Genomic DNA, 14,678 nt, shown 5'->3' with positions numbered 1-14,678 from the left:
CATTAAAAAAAACAAGTGGAATATTTTTCAGTATATGTGAAAACAGTACTATGAAGAATAAAACACGCCTTGTATTAAAAGCACAAAGAAAAATGTATTTACACAGAATTACGGTAAAAGCGTGTCTTATTTAAGTAAAACAAATGTTAATCCAGTAACACTGCTGTCACCATACATTTAAAAATTCTCTGAGTGCTGTGTCAAATGATGTCCAACTTACATTTGTTCACAAATGAGCAAACTATGTAAGAATATAGAAAATATCTCAGTTGCTTGAATAAAAATAACTAGCATTACTCTGAGCGTGAAACACACTCACGTCCATACAGACCGAGAGATCCTTTTCTTACCTCAGGGTGTAATCGGGTCCGTTAGCAGTCCTTTATTTCCACAAAGCATTACAGAGCTGTACGATCCACCAGCTTCCCCTTCACAGGCAGGCTCGCTGGTCTCTCACACACTATCGGAAAACACACTGAGCGCTCGTCTCTGTCTACCTGCCTCTCCTCACTTTGCACTCCAGGTGTTACGTTTATCTAGTTTCTGCTTTAAGGGAGCAAATGACGACTTTTTTCCTGCTTCCTTTTGTGACACTCCCTTTCACTCAGAAGAAATATCTAGGGGCTAGAAAATGACGACCGCACAAAAACCAAGCGTTTTCTCTTCCTCTCTGTCTCTAAGGTCAATCCATGCTCAGCTTCTGTCTTCTCGACTCCAGTAATGGGGAACATTTCACTCGTCCCATTTCCCTCCTCCTTTGCCTCCACCCCCTCTTTTTCTCTTCTCCTCTTCCTCCTCCTCCTCCTCCTCCTCCTCTCTCCCTCCCTCTCCCTCTCTCAGCTGTCACTCATTACAGGCTCACTCAAGCTTACGTTTAAACCCAAAGAACTTTTTAAATGTAACAGATGTCATTTTTTTTTATGTGTGGGTCCAATCCTAACATAGGCACCGTTAAACTTAATTCCCTAACTCGATTGTGAATGAAAACATAAAAGGAAGAGAATTTAAATGAAAAACAGAAGTAACTAAGTTAGGAAACATCTGAGCTGTACACACGTTTTTAGGATGTTTCCTAAAATCAAAGACATCCACGTATATAAATCCTGCTGATGGCAGCTCTGCCGTGATTACTTCCATGAAGCTGAAATGGTGTGGACGCAGTGTCAATATCTTGCTGTGCAGTAGAAAGTACAGGCCAGACCATAAACTTCACACCATGCAGGAGACCCCCCCCCCCCCCCCACACACACACACACACACACCACTACCCCCACACACCCTCCCCCATCTCACCCACTGACTCACATGTGCACCTGAGCACACGCGCACACACATACTTTCAATCTGTGTTAACTGGAAACACACGGCTGCACATCTGTCTCATATGTGAAGTCTAACAGAGCTAGCGCAATGGGCTGAGTGTAATATCAAATCACACTCACACACAGACACACAAGCGGCCAGTTTCCTCAGTCTGAAGATGGCACCCTTTCACAACAACAGGGGTCAAAGTGGGCTCGGAATGATCTGGACCGGCGTTCCGGCGCTGTCAACTAACGAGCAATTAACTCCAAAAAGGCATCTTAAGGCGTGTTACCGTCAAACGAGTTAATGCTTCATGGAGATACTTGCTCAGTAACAAGAAAATAAAGACATCCCACAGCCCACTTAAACCCTCCACACATCCTTTCCTCTCATCCGTGTGATGCGTTCAAGGTGTAGATATAAACTGCTTCTCAACTAGCTAGAGGCACTGAATGGAGCTATAAGCAGTAACTTTTTTGTCTTTACTTGGGAGATAAATTAAGATGCATCTTTGTGAGCCTCTGAACAAATATCAGCAAGTACACAAACAGAAATATGTTTGTCACAAAATAGAGAAAAATGTAAGAAAGAGGACAGGAGGTACGGAATGCTCAACAAAGCATTGTAGAGCAGGCTAAACAGGTTGGCTTGTGCTATTATGGTGAAGTTCACAGTGATACACTATATGCTGGACTGGTACACAGGAGACACGGCATTCAAGATCAGTGTTAGGTTACATCAAAAGGTAACAAAAATCTGTTTATATTTAAGGTAAAGATGCTGATTAGAATCACTCACTGAATTCTACCTTTTATATTAGCTTCACAGTGTTTATCATACTGGAAAATCAGCCATGGCTCATGAAACATTTGCTTATATCTTGTAGAACCCACAGAGAGCCATAAATCAGGGTAGCAGCTTGGGTCAGCTGATCACAGCTTCACAAGTAATTCTTTTACCCATACGGTGCCTTTACAACCAATCTTAGGGTTCCCCAACATGCCAAATCCCACTTTAACCCCTGGAGACAGACTCAAACACACATTTGCACACTCACTAGGAGTTAAGCAAACAAAAGTGAATGATTTCACACTCATACATGCGCCTAAACTAGGCCACTGCAAATTTCTGACACTCACTTCTTTACCTAAACGTCACCATAGAACCAATACTTGGATCAGATCGCCCACATTACAAAACTGGCTTTTTTACTTTTCTGTATCAGCACAGGATCATGCGTATAGTTTTGAGATAAATGTTTCTGAGATTTCCCAGTAAACACAAGATGAATGCTATTCTATTTATACTGCTATGGTTAAAATGGGAAAAAAAAATAGAGATCATTACTTTTTTCCCCATGATTTGAAAAAAAAAAATCAGAGTTTTAAAGTTGAAAGGACCTAAAAAAACAACAAAAACACATTTAACACAAAAGCACTTGAGGAGAAAAATATTTCATGAAGCAAACTCTTGACATCTGACTCCCTCAGCACATTTTGGAGAGACGTGGCCCAATTTTAGTCCTGTTTAACCCAGAGGGGAAGAAAATTCAGTGCTCTTCACTAACTTTATATTACATGAAGGTGCCTTGTGAAAAAAATTAATGAATTTAGGCACAACAAAACTCCTCCTGTTTACATTTTAGACCTCATATTGTTGCATATTGCTGGGGAAACCAGTGGATCTTGACTCTTTTAGATTTATGCACACAAAGCATCACATTTCTAAAGTTACTATTAACATTTTAGTTTTAGTTATTGTATTTTTTGCTGTTTCAATATGTGTGTGGATGGGTTTTAATGTCAAAGCACTTAAAATTCTGGAAAATATGAGATGTAAAACATGATGTGTAGGCTTTTTATGCTGGTGATGCCACTTTAAATAGACCAATCAAGAATGAATTGACTGTTAATAGTTGCAAATGGTGGCTAGATACGATTATAACTAAATAGAATTTAATTGGCATGAATGATCCTTCAACAACATTCAGAACATTTTGAATGTTGCTGTGTGTGTACACGGCAATAGAAAATAGCTAAGGGAGCAGTAACAAATCTATACAGGCCTGGAGACCAATCTGGAACAGAGCCACTGTCTCCAACTGTGCTCCAGCCACCTTTAGCTCGCTCACCATAGTGACAGCATGCGGCCCCGTCCCAAAGCATTTATCCCCGGCCCCAATAAACTCCGTGATTGATAGACTGTCTAGAGGACCTGTGTGCACAGATCGTGGCGAATGTCTGTTGAAAGTGTGTTATATGTGGATGCCGACGTGCGTTCGCGCGTGTGTGTGTACTGGACGTTTGAGAGTGAATGTGGAGGACTGGCTGTCAGAACAGATTAGGGTGTTGCCGAAGCGCTTGACAACTCAAGCACTTTATTATTAGCCAGGCTAGACCCGATCGGGGGGCGGGGGGTCGTCCAAAAACATCCCCGATGAAATATTTTCACAGCAAGTGGAGAAGGGAGCAGGGGAGGCGTCCCAAAACACGCCTGATGAAATGCACTTGCACACACACACACACACATACAAAAAGAAAAAAAAAAAAACAGGAGTGGGGCATGGGCACATCTGAGCAGTGAACTGAGCAGAGGAAGAGGGCATTATATTAATACAGTCAAATAGCTGCACTTACTTTTGGTTTTTGTTGACTTTAGGAGTGTTTTCAAAGGGCCTGTTGGAGGTGGCTCATTCAATTTGAAGAGGCCCTTGAGAATAACTGTGTTCTTCAAGTGGAACAACAGCAGTTTATCTCTTCACCTCCAACAGGAGGGCTGACTAAGACAGACCCTGCTCCTTTTTTATCTAGCTTTTCATGATTTACTTATATTTTTTTAGCTCCATCATCACACTTTAAAAATCCACTTCTGAGCACTTTGATGTTGATCTAACAAATTTAGAATTGATTTATTAAATCTGGCCTAAGCATAGGCTCATTCACTTCATCAGTTAAAGTTAGACAAGAAGATCAAGTCAAGTCAGATCAAATGTGTTTTATTCATATGGCACATTTAAATCAACAGAAGTTGCACTAAAATGCTTTCCAGACAAAAGCATTAACATTCCAGATCTCCAAAAACCTCATTTCAAGACACAACATTGCACCAGAATTCCCAGTTAAGGCCAGTGTTTGGCTAGGTTTAGTAAGCTAACCTTAGTGGTGTTAAAAGTATTCACATTCTTTATATCCTTAGCACGTCCTTTTACAGAACTAAAGTACCACTACTTTAAAACAGCCCTTACAGGACATTTTAGTTAAAAACACAATGATCCAGGTGGTGCTGTGAGTGAGCAGCTAGCAACAATGGAGAAAAAAACTAAATAAAAACACCCTCCTTTTAACCTGAAAGAGCCAGACCCAAGGAATCTATTACAGAGGGGTGACCAGCTTAATTATGGACTTTTTTCTTCTTCTTTTTCATATGCCTGATTATATGATTTGGATAAAATTCTAAAAAGGGTGAAAAAAAAATAGTCACAACTGCTCTAAATAGTTACTGATGATAATCCTAAAACTTGAAAACTGTAAATGTAAATGGACACTAAATGTTTTTCTGTATTAAATAAATCCTATAGTTTTAATTTAATTGCATTTAAAAAGGCTAAAAAAAACATCAGGATCAGAAAAAGAATGTAGCTGTGTAGTCTTTAGTTGTGTAGTTAATGGGACACAGAGGGACAGTCGTTGCACACGCGCACAAACACGGGCATGCACGCATACACCTGTGCAACACGATCACCCAACCATCCCTGCCTGCGCCATCGGCTGGTGTGTCGACCACAAAACATTCATGAAGAATGTTGCTCACCACACAAACACAAGCTTCATCTCGATCTATACTCTGCATTTTCCCCTCGTGCACGCATATGCACACACACAGAGTCACCCGTTTACCTGTCCCCTGCTCAAAGCTCTCTGCTCTCCACGTTTGTATGAGTGGTTATCGGGATGGTAACTCTATCCCCTTCCTTTCATGTAAAATACATTGTGCCGAGCCTCCACCCTCCAGCCCTCCCTCCTCCTACACCCCACAGTTCCCCAAGCCTGGGGAGGTGTAAATCTATCCCTCTCTTTATGCCTCCAAAAATGCCCCTTTTTCAGGTGTAGTAGGAAGCTATAAAGGAGGGGAAAAAAGTGAGGGAGTGAAAGGAGAGAACAGTTTGTGGAGCAGGGAGAAGGAGGAGGTGTTTGGGTGAAATAGGTACTCTCCGAAAACCTCTCTCACTCTCTCTCCCTCCATGTCTTTCTAGCCAGGTATACTTTGCTTCACCTGGCCATGCTTACATAAATTTGCCAGCCTGGTGATGTTCACAACTTTTACTACATAGAAAGAGAGCCTAACTCACAACACCGAGTGACTTGCGATGTCTTCAGCAAACCATGCCAGGAGAATATATTTGTACTAATATGATGAAGTTGGACAGCATAACTAATCGCAGTGAAAGATTTCACCAAATAAATAGTTATTGTTACAACAAGCAGTAGCTACATTATGCTAATCAATTAAAGACATTTAAAAATATAAACAGTTAAATACAAATAAAAATGAAGCCAGCAAAATGTTGCACAATACTGTGTTCTAAGCTGTTCTGTTATCAGCGTCTCCAAAGGTAAACTGGGACTTTTTTAAAATATAAAAATACATAAAAAACAAGTTTTTTTTTATTTTATTATTTCTTCTTTCTAACAAGCTTGCTGACAAAGGTCAGAATGAGCCACTAAAGGCTAAGTGGGCTGCCTACAAGGAATCAATGACTATCGCCCGCCTCGTGGATCTAGTTTTTGTTCCATTCGGCTCGCTGATAAAAGTCACACTTTTACAGTAAAACTGTTTTTCTTTTTCCATTTAAGTCTTATCACAGTATAAATTCTGGGCGTTTATGTTTAAGCAAAACCGCAGATATCATTAGTGCATCTTACTAATCCTGAAGTCCCAAGCGTTTGTTTTTCTTCAGTCGAACTGCGGTAGTAAATCCACGTGTTTGGGGGAGGAAGAGCTACAGAGGGGAACAGACCAATCTCCATGCTGCTCACCGTGCTGGTGGTCTTCATATCGCCTATTTAAATTGGCTCCTCATTGTCTAAGGGAGTGACGGATCACAGACACGATTTAATGCAGCTTTACTCAGTGGAGACAAATGAAAAGTCAGTGATGGATGTGTGTGTGTGTGTGTGTGTGTGTGTGTGTGTGTGTGTGTGTACACTGGTTCTGGGTTGTTAATAGTGCGTTTGGCCTCAACTGGCCCTGCTCAGCTAATCTGATGAGAGTGATTAAAAAAACAACTGGGAGAAACTTAAACCACTCCATGGCTGACTGCGTGCACGGACACACACACATACTGAGCACATCACTCAACTACTTAGTGGTATAGAACCACACTCCAGAACAAACACCTTAATATGAAGTTCTTGAAAGTCTGACAGTAGGTCAGATGAGTGGACAATGAACTGGAAGGATCAGTATAATTTAAAATGCTATTTAATCGACTGTTGGTTAACCTTTTTCAGACATAATGATTAATCAGTGACCCTTAATTGATCTAAATGACAACATAACGTATGCGTCATTAAGTGACTCCCATATCTGCGCTGCATTGCGATTTAGTGTGCTGTTTAAAGGACCAATGTTAAATTTTATTAAAAGAAAATTCAGCACAATGGCAAACTAATTTGCAAATTTCCCTGCATGCAAGGTAATATAAGTAATTTTCATGCAATAATTTTTCTTTTGTCATCTTTTCCCCACCTGCATTAGCTTTATCCCCATAAATCGCTGGTTTAGACCCCACGATGCAGTCGTAAAAATTATGACTACAATATATGAAACTCCTGGGAAGTGTGATATGAATGTAAAAGCCTTGAGGTGAAAGAGAAGGAATATGAGTTTTCACAGATTAAGCTTAAAAGTAAGTGAGAAGACTTTTCTGGACCGTGGTGTTATAAGTTGTTCTAAAAGCCTTGATCAAGCAATCTGCCTAACTTGGAACCATTTTACCTGGCCAATATTCCACTTTTACATTTTTTTAATGGTGTTCTATTTAAACATACTGGTGATCCTTTCTCTCGCGTCATGACCTTGGACAGATAGATTGAATTTTAATTATAAATTACATTTTAAACAGAAAATAAAAAGAGGTTTTTAAAGGGCAGAGGTCTTCAGAGTTTTTATTATCTGAACAACATGTGATTGCGGCCCAAGTCATCTAGACTTGGTCGAACCGGGACAACCATCCCGAGGCTTTACTGAGAATGGCCCAATAAAGAGAAAATATCCAGTGAGTTACAGATGTTCGGGTGAAAATGTCTTGTTGATGCCAGAGGTCAGAGGAGAATGCCTTGGAACTTAACTAGTCATTACAACCATGCATAAAAACATCTGTGAATGGACAACATGATAAAGCAGATAGACTACAGTAATAAAAGACCCCACTCCTGACAGCAAAGAACAGGAAACGGAGCCTACTTTTCACACTGGCTCATGAAAATTGGACAACTGAAGATTAGAAAAACTTTGCCCGGTCTGATGAATCTCATTTTCTGCTGCAACGTTCGGATGTTAGGCTCAGAATTTGGGGTACACAACGTGAAAGCATGGATCCATCCTGTCTTGTACCAGAAGTTCAGGGTGGTGCTGGTGTAATAGTGTGGGGGATATTTTCTTAGCACACTGAGCCTTCTAGTACCAACTGAGCATGATCACAGCCTAGCTGATATTTTAGCTGACTGTTATTTTTGCTCTCTTTATAACTACAGTGTACCCATCTTCTCATGGCTACTTGCAGCAGGATAACACACCACGTCACAAAGTTCAAAGAATTTCAAATTCATTTCTTGAACATGACATTGAGTTCACTGCACTCAAATGGCCTCCACAGTCACCGGATCGCAATCGAATAGAGCGCCTTTGGGATGTGGAAGAACAGGAGAATCACATCATGGATGTGAGGTTGATAAATCTGCAGCAATTGTTTGATGCTCTCATATCAACATGACGTAAATCTCTGAGAAATGTTTCCAACACCTTTTTGAATCTATTTCATGAGGAATTATGGCCATCCTGAAAACATTTGGTGGTCCAACCTGACACTAGCAAGGTGTACCTAATAGTGTTCTTCAACGATTAATAAAGGCGACACCAGATCCTTGTTAAAGTTAAAAAGGTTTGGCCTATTATGATAAGCTACAGCCAGAGTGGAAGAAAATGCTGTCTGGGTCTGGTTCTATACTAATGTTTCATAGTGTGACATGAAGTAAGTTGTTATCACAAGCCATACAAAATATTACCTTCTGCCCAGGCTACAGTATGAAAACCAAGGACTTAACAGAATGGATCCAAAATAAATCCACTGATATGTATGAAAGCGATGAAACTAAGGGGAAAAAAATAAAGCAGCAAGTTCTCTGCTGGTGTGCGAGACCTAAAGAAACTCAACACCAGCCTCAAGCAACACCCCCATCGCCAACCTGACCACAGCTACCGCACCCCCTGCTTGGTCTTCATACCGTAGCCCCCCCCCCCTCCAAAGCACCTTGACATCCCAAAGGGAAACAAATATCAATGGGATGTGCGTGGGTCTGGGAAGACATCAGGTAGGGAAGAAAAGAACTGAAAAGCAAAAAAAATGTGCATGCAACTACTTGTGTTAAGGCTGAAAGACTAGACGGTCTAAATATCTGTGGTGGTCATCACTGGAGGTGGTGTGTGTGTGGGGCAGCAGCAGCAGCGGCATCAATAATTAAAGCTAATCTCATTAGGCCTCAGATCCCTTTCAGACGCTTTTAATTAAATGATGAATGGCCTCCCAGCTGCCTGTTAAATAATGCTGCTCATGACATCACAGTGTGCATGCATGCGAGAGGTACAACATAAGGTAGATATCCTTAAAAAAAAAAAAGGGACACAAGGAGAGACTTTCAGTGCAGAGAAAGGTATGGTCTCTCTCGCACACACCCACACATGCAAACACCATCTGCTCGTGGATTCTTTATGCGGCTGATTATTAGAAGTTACGGCTGGCCTATGCACCACGGAGAGCGAACAGGAGTTAAATGTCTCAGAAGTGGCAAGCTGTTCCATCATACCAGGCCTCGAAACACTTCATATCAACTTCCTAATAAAATCACTCACAATACCAGATGTCTACAAAAAAGGAAGACAGATTGAGGGGAGAGAGAGTATGTAAGTGTAAAAAAAAAAAAAAAAAAAAGATGGTCAAGGAGCTTAAAAAAAAGAAAAAAGAAAAAAAGGTCAGTGAGGAGTTCGGTGGGTGTGAGGAGGATAAAGATAAAGGAAAACAAAGAAGGAGAGACACGTAGACTACAGAGTGAACTTGGAGAATGAGAGCAACAGGTAAAGAAGAGGACAGGTAAGGGTGCCAAACCGCCTAGGGCTCGCAATAGCACGGACGCCGCTACGAGAACACCCATAATCCTGTTTCTCATCCACCCCCCCCCCTGCTCTCTCCCTCTCTCTATCCTTCCATCCACCCCCTCCTCCCTCCCCCCCCACCCTCGCTCTTGGGCTTGCTCTGTATCGGATTGCTGACTTCACAATAGGGCCTGAATCATCACTCTGTAGCCAGAGAGACACAGAGAGAGACGAAGAGGCGGGAAGGCCGGCGGGGAAAGAGAAGGTGGGACAGACAGTCAGTCAGACAGATCGAAGAAAAGGAAAAAAAAAAATCAAGGACATGGAGCAAAAAAAAAAAAAAAAAAAAAAAAAAAAAAAAGGAAGAAGAAGAAGAAGAAGAAGAAGAAGAAGAAGAAGAAGAAGAAGAAGAACACGACAAAACCAAAAACAACAACAACAACAAAAAAAAAGACTTCATTTTTCTCTTTGGATATCACTGCTGCAATGATGCAGTTCAGATGTGGTCGCAAAAAACCAAAACCAAAAAGTCTTTCATGAATATTAAGATTAATAAATAATTTTTTTACTTTCAGTGTATCCAGTCATTGTTCTACTCCATGCAGAACTTTAGGCTAACACCAGCACCAAATACAAAGCACAAACATGTAAGAAATTAATATCAATATTATTTTAATGTATTCAGGAAGGAATACTCTTAAGAGACAGGAAAGCATGAATTGCACACAAGTGCAAAATTCCAATTCCAAACTGTCAGATTCGATGAAAAACTGAAGATCTTTTGGTTTTAAATGGATTTTTTAAAATATGTGACTTGGCCATGCTCATGACTATGAACACTAATAATATAAGGCATTAATCTCTGCTTAAAACAAGAAACAAAGTGGCAGATAATGAAAACAGCCATTAGTTGTAGCAATAGTCAAGTCAGCACAGAGACACAGGTCACAGCCTCGCCGACCCCTCTCTCCCACCTCTCTGATTCTGCGCTGCTGCAGAGAAAGAAATCCAATCTCCCAGCAGAGCAACAGAGGAAGTTCTTGCGGCAGGCGAGGCAGAAGATTCCTCCGTTACCAAAGCACAATTGTTGCAATTTCATTTCCTTCCCAGCAAAATGAGGAAATATGCTCCTCTTTTTGGAACCAATGGCAGATGAGCATTAGCCAGAAGTTGGGGCCGAACAAAAGGTGGGCTATATCGACGGCTCTATTTATGGAAGTTACTGCAAACAAAGAAGAAAATGTTTTACTATTTTAATAATGACTTCTTCTTGGGGTTATGCTTTTACATTTTAAACGTGTTTTCCCATACGGAAAAGAAATAGTAAAAACTTATATGTGATTACTCATGAAAGTGGCCACTTTCGCATTACTTTCATACATTGTTTTAGTAAGTATCCAAAACATACAAGTTTCATTATATAATTTTTCAAGGGATCTCATATCTGTTTTCACACTTATATGCTTTTCATACAAGTTTCACACAAGACAGATACAAACTTTATAAGATTTATATATATCTTTTCCATATGGGTTATCTTTACGGAGCAAATTCAAAGCATCAGTTCAGCACGTCAGTTACAAAAAAAAAGAAAGAAAGAAATAATAACCAACTATGTTAAAATGTCACATCTGGCAATATAGGGATTTTCTTGAGAAGTCTCAGAGTAATCAATAAAGTGATGAGTCTTGGCAAGAAATACATAGCCCTGATTGACTTCCATTAAACAAGCATGGCCACAGTATTAGACAGTCTCCACTCAGATGACCTCAGCCAACCCACACCACAGAGAGTATATGCATATAACAGAGAAAGAAACACCTACACACTCGTACTCTCACACACCAGACACTAAAGCACACATATCATGTGGTTTCCTGTCTGGTGTGTTCTTCTAGAAAACCCACGCCACTTGCTCTGGCTTCTAGATGGATTCTCCAGTCTGTTTTGGGGGCTTTGACTCTGTCAGGCTTTGAGTGGCTCAGGGACTGTCTGTGACCCGCTGACCTCACACCTAGCTGCCTTTCTCTGGCCAGACAGACTCTCACTCTATTCTCATATACGAGTTATAAATTATCTGTACCAAAGCATGGACTGAAGGGCTTTTGGCGAAAGACAGATGTTTTGGTTGTTTCACACATCTTAAATAATAACAATGTGCAGCACCAGGACGATTCATGTTATGGATGCACTAAGCCAAGGAAAAACACTGTGCTGTGCACTTCCCTACATCTTTATTACAGTAACGCGCAACTATGCATCGCCACATGGGTGGAGCTGTTGGGAATCTGTTGTGAGTCTTATCCATTGTTGCACCAGTGCAACAACAGGTTTAGCTTATTTAGCGGTTCAGGTGCTGATGGGTGATTTAGTGACTGGGGAAAGAAGTCCTTTAGAGATGAAACATGTGTCCAACTGTTTAACACACTTTTCAGTGAATTTTTCCCCCCCACACGCACCATTTAGATCAAACGGTGTTGCCATGGTAAGCCCAATTTAACTCATTGGCCAAAAACTAGCATTTCCCGCTAAAATTGTAAGCACTTACCATATTGGGCTCATGCTAAAGTTTGTAGCTTTAACAATATAATGTTTAGTCAACCTGAATACTACATTAATATAAACTTTGGGATGGAGGCTCAGAGTTTGTCGGTCCTTGAAAGGCATTCCTTTAATTAAATATATGTACATATTGAAATTCTGAGCATTCTTCTGCATGCAATCTTAAAACTATCATAACTCCTGCTATTATGCTATGATTTTCTAAATCTGCTCTCATTTGCTTGGTTTTCTTGTCACGGTTTCTCTGCAACTGCATGCAGTTTAATATCATTTAGCATTTATTGTCTACATTGTGCATGCCATATTTCATATCCTGCTCTCCCTACTCCTCTGCCTTCTCCTGTGCTGATCAAAATAATCTGCAGCGTTTCTTGCACAGAGAGAGAAGACTCACTCAGCAACACTCAGCTGTCAGCTACACATAAATCTTACGAGAAGCACTGTACACCAAGCTGAAATTGAAGTGCCCCTCGGTGCCCCAGCTAGGATGCCAGCCTACCAGAGGGATGCCAGTGGGGTAGCTGTTACACTCTACACTTCAGTGATCTGTCCCGTTGCCGGGCAGATTTTGAAACGGCCATCTATGACGCCAGTGCAATCTTAGCAATCAGGGTTGGGCTGTAGTCATATTAAGCTACTGCTGCTGCATGTACGTTTGTGTGAATGTGTCTGTATGGGGTTGTAGGGGTGAAAGAGGGGTGCAACCTGACCCCTTTCCTTCTCCTACTTGGTCTCTCGCTCTGTGTCTCACGCACATGCACACACACTAGGACAGCTGCCATACTAGGGGCCTCTCCCAGTGCACCAGAGGAAAAGGCTAAAGCTAAAAGAACCCTTTCCCCTCATGTTTCAGACGCTTTTTCTTTCTTCTCCATCTCTCTTACTTTTTTTCCCTTCAGGTGGCTCAACATTTTAAATCCTGCAAAGCTCCCTGGGGTCAACAAATGCTCCTGCTCCCCCATCTCTCACTGCTTCCACCTCCACCAAGCCAAAGACTGGAGACTTCAATCGGAGGTCTGTTGGATCAGGAGCTCTTGAGACTGTGTGTGGAGTTTGCATGCGTTTTCTGTTTTCTGTGTGTGCACTGAATGACTGACGCTGATCTGTCAATCCAATCTCCTTAATGTTCACAGCTGAATTCAAATACAAATCGTTGTATTCGTCGACATCATCTCACAGAGCATCACCTAAAAACAACAGCTTTTCTCCAAAGCGAAACAAAATATGCGACAACAGGTGAAGCGAAACACCTCAAGAAGCTGTAAGCAGCGCTTCGGAGCGAACCATTGCAAGCGCCATCTCAGGCTCCTTTCCAGCGCTCCCAGAGGACCCCAGACGGCAGGCTGGCTCTCGACAGGCAAGCGGCCAGAGAGGACGCCTGACCATAACCCAGATGACGTGCGATGGATGTGGTGGGAAAAGGGCGGGGTGGAGGAAGTAAGGGTACTTTAAAGGGTAAAGAGGAGGAGTGGGGGTATTAAATATCAACAGACAACTCCCCGAAACCTTGTGTGTGAGGTCTGAGTTGTTTTCTTAGTCACCCGAGACACGCCTATTTCAATGAAGGAGTGCGGGGAAAGAATTAGCCAATTTCAGTTTAAAGACTAAAACCAAAAGGAAAGCTTGAAAATTTTTTTACAAGTATAGGATAAGTTTATAATTTAAAATGTTCAGTCAGATGTTAAAGCTGTCATTCATACTTAGAATCAAAGGTTTAAAGGTTCAGCTGTAATCAGACTGAAACAATACGAGCAAAGCTGCAAATTAAATTTCCATTTAAAGCCTTGAAAAAGAGGTTGAATGTATTTGAGGTTGACATATTTTGAACCGTTTTTAAAAGGAAAAAATGGCATATGTCAGCTGTTTTAACAGTTTCAGATGAAACTGCAGTTTTCTTTATCTTTTTGATAAACCTTTGAAATTAGACTGCAGTTCAAAGTTTAGCCATATATCTGAAAACAGTGGCCACCTTATAGTAATTCAGTCTCAGTCCTTAAGTACAGTTACAGCATACTGTCGGGTGTTAGAACTGGAACTAATGACCCCAAATATCACTCAATTTTTCCAATAACTGAAAGTAGTGTTAGTGCAGGGCTATTATATTGACCTGTATTGATTTTAGCTATGTCCACATGTGAAAACCATATACCGAGTTTCCTAAATACCAACACACCTGAATTCTCCGGTTGTCCAAGTTACAAAGTAAGCTTTGGCCCCTTTACAGAAAATGCTGAGCCTGAACATTTTAGAAGTCACAAATCTGAGCCTATAAAACCATCGAACTAATAAAAATCTCTGTCCTTGCTCCGATATCTCATTTCCAACACGAACAATTAATCAATGTCTTTGAGCCGCAGCTCAAATTCACTTATAGATGATATCACTGCCCTATTTAAAGTAGGTGAAGTAACTGTGGAATATGCACATCAATATTTGATGTC

General features: G+C 41.0%; 1 protein-coding gene across 6 annotated transcripts in view; it reads right to left on the bottom strand.

Moving 5' to 3' along the window:
- Positions 1 to 14,678, bottom strand: part of eya4 (EYA transcriptional coactivator and phosphatase 4) — a 54,050-nt gene that overhangs the window by 34,386 nt on the left and 4,986 nt on the right. The window contains exon 1 of one of the 6 annotated variants that reach the window (XM_085383171.1): positions 351 to 732. The exons of the other annotated variants lie outside the window; for them this stretch is intronic. The gene's annotated coding sequence lies outside the window, so the exon portion shown is untranslated. Of the gene's footprint in view, positions 1 to 350; positions 733 to 14,678 lie in introns of those variants that run through there. 6 annotated transcript variants of the gene reach the window in all.

Source organism: Rhamphochromis longiceps, linkage group LG15 (assembly GCF_057381845.1).
Source record: "Rhamphochromis longiceps isolate RC_006_pf linkage group LG15, R_longiceps_female_GT1.1, whole genome shotgun sequence".
Taxonomy (NCBI): domain Eukaryota; kingdom Metazoa; phylum Chordata; class Actinopteri; order Cichliformes; family Cichlidae; genus Rhamphochromis; species Rhamphochromis longiceps.
Note: the sequence above shows the minus strand (reverse complement) of the source record. Positions and strands in the feature narration are given on the sequence as shown.